Raw genomic sequence first — 7,022 nt, forward strand, 5'->3', positions numbered from 1 at the left:
TAGTTGGAGTGCTTCAGCTTATAAAGGAGGCTGTCGGAACGGTCATTTTTTTGTAGCGGTTACAAAACCGCTACAAATTTGTTACAAAACCGCTACAAATTTGTAGCGGTTTTAACGGAAAGTTTCATTTTCCAGCGGTTATTAACCGCTAGAAATTCAAAATATCGGTTACAAACCGATAGAAATTTTGTCTCCAACGGTTTTGAATTTTCTAGCGGTTAGAAAACCGCTAGAAAATTATGTAATTTTCCAGCGGTTTTGTAACCGCTAGAAAGGTTCGCGTTGTAATGAAATTCGATTGAATTTTCTAACGGTTTTAGAACCGCTACAAATGATATTATTTTTAAATATTAAATATAAATATTGCGCAATAAATTAATAACATTACAAAAATAAATATTTATTAAATTAATAAATGATTATAGAATTATTTTGATTAATTAACATGTTTAACGTGTTTAATAAATTGTAATGTTCATGTTGTAATAAATAAATAAATATTTCAATATTAATTAATACTTGACATAAATAAAATTATAGAAATAAATAAATAAAGTAAACAAATAAATATAAAATTTAAATAAATATCTAAATAGTATATAAAACCATAAAATCAAAATTCTAATAAAATCCTATACAATGAAAGCAAGATAAATCATGGGTGAGGGGCAGAAGCAGCATCATCGTGATCATCCTCTGCTGGATCCTCCGGCTGGGGGTGGGCAGGCCGCTCAACCTGCTGGGACTGGACTGGCGGATGGGGGGGTAGGGGCGGGACTGGTGGCAGGTGTAGGTCGGGGATCTCAGGAATCGAGATGTTTGGAGCTATACTGACCACCACATGACGCAGAGCCGTAGCAGCTGCCAAGAGCTGGTCAAGCTGCGTCTGGAGCTGAGCTGATCACGCTCCTGCAGCTGACGATCACGCTCCTGCAGCTGACGATCACGCTCCACGATCCTGGCCTCCATCTGGCCTCGAACTCTTGTCTGAGCTCCTCTCGCAATTCCTCTGAGGATGAGGAACCCGGCCGCTTCGCACTCGCCTGAGAGCTCCCGGCAGTATATGAAGGGCCAGCGCCACTTGAGCGGGGCAACCTAGTCGGTGTAGGTCCAAGTCCAAGCCCGCTAACTCGACCAGGGTGCTGCGGCCGGCCACGACCCGCTAAAAGTGAGGCGGTGGGATCCAAGGCAGACCCCTGAGACTCACGCAACTCGGAATCGACCTGAGTCATCCGTGCCTACCAAAATTAATATAAAGAAGTTAATTATAATATAATGATATCTACACTGTGATATTATATTAATATTTAATTTATTACTTACCGCTATCTCCTCAACCTCATCCGACGCACGCCCGTCTCGAGGTCTATACACCATCGGCCACATCTCGCCATAAGTGGCCGTGTATCCCCGCTCCTGCCGTATCTTTTCCCTCTGTAAATGAAATCAAAGAAATAATTAGTTACAAATTAAATACATATACATATTTAATAAATTTATTTCAAGTACTCACAATCTCGTCATAAGTGATCGCAAAGCTCCTGGATCCAGCCCTATGACGTATCGTCTGATGCCTGACGCTCCCAGCATTTCTCCTAGAAAGAGCCTGAAGCAAAATGTAAAAAAATTAAATTAAATGAGTCAAGTCGGATAAAAAATAAAGAAATTATAATTAATACAATATTATTATACCATCTGGTCAGCCGTCATCCTAAAATAGACGTAACTGGACCAGTCTTGCTCCGGGACTCCACCAGGTACATCTGCCAGTATCTCCTGGAGGGGCCTCGTCCCGTCACCTTTCTTCTCCCTCCACAGGTCGGCCCTCCTGTTCTTCCATGCCATCCCAAGCCTCTTGATCGTGTCAGCCCTCAACTCCTCCCCCAGAATAAATTTACTCTATGATTAAAATAATAAATTAACTAAATAACAAATTATAAACAAATAATTAAGCAATTTCAATAAAAATATTTAGTTTTTAACTAATTTAAGAATATTATAAATAAAATATAAATTAATCAAAAACAAATAATAATTAAACAATTAAGTAATTTAAATGAAAAAATATTTTTACTCAACTAAATTTAAAATTGTTATAAGTAATAAATTAATGAAATCAATAACAAATAATTTTCATTTAACTACTTTTAAATAATTTAAATAAAAAATATATATTCATTTAACTACTTTTAAAAATATTATAAATAACAAACAAATTAAATAAATAAAAATTATAATCAAACAATTAAATTATTTGAAAACAAAATATATATCATTTATTTAAATTACAAAAAATTATAAATAACAATTTTATATTACCTTCATCATTTCCCAACCTTGCTGCTTCTTCTCTGAGGTGATCTTCTTCCAGTCCTGCACGTAGATAGGGAACAGCGTCCACTGCTGACCAAGGAGGCGCACGTACTTGTTGTACAACTGGCTACCTTTCTTCGTCGGTTGGCCCAACTCATTGAGCGGCACAACCACTCGTCCGCTCGTCATCATAGACAGCTCTCTGGCTGTCAGCCTCCTATAGGACCTGTTCCCCTCAGTGTCTGTAAAATTTAATTAAGAAATAAATTATATATCAATGAATTAATACAATTTCTATATAAATTAAATACTGATCAAAATTTAAAAAAGTTAAATAAATACTTACCGACAAATTCCACCTCAAAACCAGCCTGACGTCTCGGAGCAGGACGCTGCGCAGCCTGGGGATTCTCATTCCCCTGATCCTGCTCCTCCTCCTCCTCCTCGTCAGCAGCATCAGCATCAGCATGGGGTTGCTCATCCCCAGTAAAATGAGCCTCCTCAGTCCGCTCAATATCATCCTGCTCCATAAAATTGAGGATATCCTCCTCGCTGAGATCGTAGTCATGAATGCTGGGGAATGGCTCACCAGCATCATGATGAACCTCACTGGGTCCAGCTCTCTCAGGATCAACTGGGTCCTTCCCGTGCCGACGACTCATCCTAATAACAACAAATAGTAATTATTTATAAATAAAATAAAAAGAAAAATTATTTATAAGCCACAACATAATAAATTAAATAACATAAAACATAAAATAAAAATTATTTATCAATAAATTACTATTTTTACCTGATAATAAGGATCTGCAACTGAATCAGAACTCGAATATGTTTTGTGGAGAAAATTCAGCAGAGCTTCGCTTCCAGAACGAGTGAAGAAGTGAAAGGGGGGGTTTATATAGGCCAAGCATTTCTAGCGGTTTTTCTAAGAACCGCTAGAAATTTCTAGCAGTTCTTGGAAAAACCGCTAGAATATCCTAACGGTCAGATATTTCTAGCGGTTCGTGTAAAAACTGCTACTAATTTCTAGCAGTTTTCACACGAACCGCTAGAAATTTCTAGCGGTTTATCTATAAACCGCTAGAAATTGCTAAACTCCTCGGGAAATTAAAATATTTCTAGCGGTTCATGCATCAACCGCTAGAAATTTTCAGTATCTAGCGGTTTATTGGCCTGAACCGCTAGAAAATAAACTACAAATTTGGTGCCAAGTTCCCGCCAAAACCCGGGAAATTTTCTAGCTCTAAATTTCTAGCGGTTAGGTGGTAACCGCTAGAAATGTGCGGGCAATGGTCAAACCGTCAGTAATTTGCAGCGGTTTTTCTAAAAACCGCTACAAATGTTGGAATTTCAACATTTCTAGCGGTTTTCTTGAACCGCTAGAAATGTTCCGCTGCTAACTCAACATTTTCTTGTAGTGTTATAGTAGTGCTGTAAAACTTTTCTTGACCTTATTTAGTACTTTCTGATCACAGATAACTCCTAGTCACTTTTCTCCATTTAAACCACCCAGCTTGAATTTTATGATTAACATCTCCATCAATTTTCCCATCTTTTTGTATAATTGATCCCAAGTATTTAAACTTTTCCACATGTTGAATGACCTGGTCTCCCAATCTGACCTCCAACTCTGTACTAACTTGTCTTTTATCAAAACTGTAATGCATATATTCCGTCTTGCTTCTACTCAAACGGAAACCCTTAGATCCCAAGGTTCTTCTCCATGTCTCAAGTTTAGTGATAATCTCTTCTTTTGACTCAACCAATAGAACTATATCATCAGCAAAAAAAAAACATGCACTTTGGGATTTCTTCTTTGATATACTTAGTTAGAATATCGAGGACTAGGTTAAACAATAAGGGCTTAGAGATGATCCCTGATGTAGGCCAATCCTTATAAGAAAGTCCTTTGTCTCACCGCCTGGTATTCTTACACTAGTTGTGACCCCCTCATACATGTCTGGTATGATTTTAATATAAGCGACACGCACCCCTTTCTTCTCCAAGGCTCTCCAGAGCACTTCTCTAGGCACACGGCCGTAAGCTTCAATATACACGATTTATGATGGTATTTTGAGAAAGACAACATCTATTTATTACATATAACTAACTTAACTAATTTTTTTAATATTTACAAATTAGTTATGCAACTTTTATGTTAAGAACTAGAGTTAGTTTATATATATATATATATATATATATATATAATAATAATATGAAAAAAAAACAAATGGGGAGAGTAAAGTGGGAGAGAGAGTAAGTGGGAAAAAGAGATGGGAGGGACATAATTAATTAGAGGTAAAAATAAAAGAAAATACACTAAATGATAAGACAAATTCGAATTGTAGCTTATAAAAAAATCAAGCCTCTTCAAAGATTTGATGCTTATATTTTAAACCTGAGAGTATAAATTTGGATATAAGTAAGATAGAATGATTTGATTTAAGATAAATTTCTTAAAGGTAAAATTCAACTTCTTTTTTAACTTCTTCTCTCTCTCTCTATGTTTTAAAGGTCATAAGCATCAAGTTTTTGCTTACAGCTTATTATGGCTTTTCAATGAAAAGGCTAAATTACCCCAACACCATTACAAATGCTTTCAATTTCATTCCCATCACACCATGGTTCGGAACCTCTTCTCTTCCCTTCCTATCCTTTTTCCTCTATTTTTTTAACCATTAGATTAATATATTTTAACAGTTCAGATTTAAATTTTTTTATAAACTATTTATAAAAAAATTTAAAAATATTTTGTGCATTTACGAAGCATTAGAATTAAAGTTTAATATAGTTTGTAATTTATTATTTATTAATTTTTATAATTAAATATTTTAAAATAGTTTTACAAAAGTTTAAATATCAACCGTTGAAACATTAATCTAAGGGTTAGAGAAAAGAAGCGGAGGGAAGAGGAGAAAAACAAAAGAGGAGAAGTTCCGAACCGATTGTCACGTCTCATGTTTCGGCTAGATAAGCTGCTTTTCTACCATTGAAATGTACTGTGAAAGCAAACAAACCATTATAAGTAATTTATCTTTTATCATGAGTAGTTGAGAGCTTTTACTATCAATAGAATATATCCGTTGTCTCAAGGAAGAGTGGACATACTAAAATAAATAGTGATTGCGGGTTGAGTGCAATGGATTTCATCCTTTTTTTTTTTGGAATATGTTCTTTCATTGGGAGCTTATTAAAATTCTTCTTTAAATAACGTTGAGAATTTAAACGAGAATAGTTATTAATGTTACAAGTGGGACTGAACATTTAACAGTATTATAAGACTGAATAATGTACAAGAAGAAGAGACAAAATAGAAAGAATGAATATGGAGATACAAGTAGAAGGGAGGGCTGGAAAAGTGAAGCAGAGGATATCTTGGAGGATCATGAAGTGGGAGGAAAAGACAGAGAATAGCAACACAAATACAAAGACACATCAATCTCGTTTTGTTTGTTATGGAAGTCCTTGCTCAGAATATTGGTGATAGTGACCATGACAACGAGGAAATCCTGATGCTTTTCTCGAGAAACAAATAACACAACTATAACGCATGCCTATGCGCCCCCTACAAACAAATGACTTGCACAACAAGCCAAACCTTGGTGGGGTTCATGTTATTATCCCAAAAAAAATTGGTGGGGTTTAATTTTTTGTTCCAACCGACGAGATTAATGAATCAAATTAGTCGGTTACTATTACCACTATATCATGCAATGTTGACATGCCTTGCAATAATATATGAAAAAGACAAGATTATATATTGATTATGCTTGTCTCATATATACATTATGGTGTTAATGTCAATTTTATATTACTTCTATAACCGGTGTGGATACAGCTGGTTTAAGAAATTATTAGTCTTGCATCTTAATTATTTATAAAAGTATCACGACTAGTCGAACTTTCTAATACTATTCTCACAATAACTGGTGCAAAAGCCTTGTTACATAAAAGTTATTTATTTTTCTAATCAAATAGTCCTGCATATCAAGGGATGGAACGGTCTAGGTCTACCATAACCTGTTCCATATCCTTTTACAAATATTCATATGTTGGAGTTTAGCTCATTGTGTATGCTTTTACAAATTAAATTAGAGGAAGTTGACTTGTTACCAGTTATATGATGGCTATGTCATCATTTCTTAGATGAAGATTTTGAACTTATTTTCTTGTATGATGAGATGAGATGAGATGCAAGACATTTAATTGAAATATAGATATAGCAATCTAAGATGCCCATTTTTTATTTTTAATTCTTCGTTTCCCGCCTTAATATGCCTTTGTGCCAAACAAAATAACTTTCCTTTTATTTTCATCTATTTTGGATCCATAACCAAAACTTCCATGAAAACCTCTATCCTTTTCCCTTCTGTTGAAAAAGACTTTTCATATTGTCAAAATCTTCTTAAGGCTCAAGTTTATAAGTCCTTCCACACACACATTTAAGTCGACTATATAGAATTTGCATATAAAATTAAGTCTTGACATTTTAATAATTTCTATGTGAAGTACTACATCTAGTTCTTAATATAAAAGTTAATTAATTAATTTGACTATATAAAAAAATTAGTTAAACTATTTATTTGTAATAAATATAAGTTAATTTTCTTAAAATATTCTTTTTAATCATGACTACTATTGGACGAAAACTCCTTAGTATGTGTAATCAATAGGAATATATTTTAGAAAATGAATTATAAATTTGT

This window comes from Neltuma alba, unplaced genomic scaffold (assembly GCF_004799145.2).
Source record: "Neltuma alba isolate B1F8T4 unplaced genomic scaffold, ASM479914v2 tig00013223_pilon, whole genome shotgun sequence".
In the NCBI taxonomy this organism is placed as follows: Eukaryota; Viridiplantae; Streptophyta; class Magnoliopsida; order Fabales; family Fabaceae; genus Neltuma; species Neltuma alba.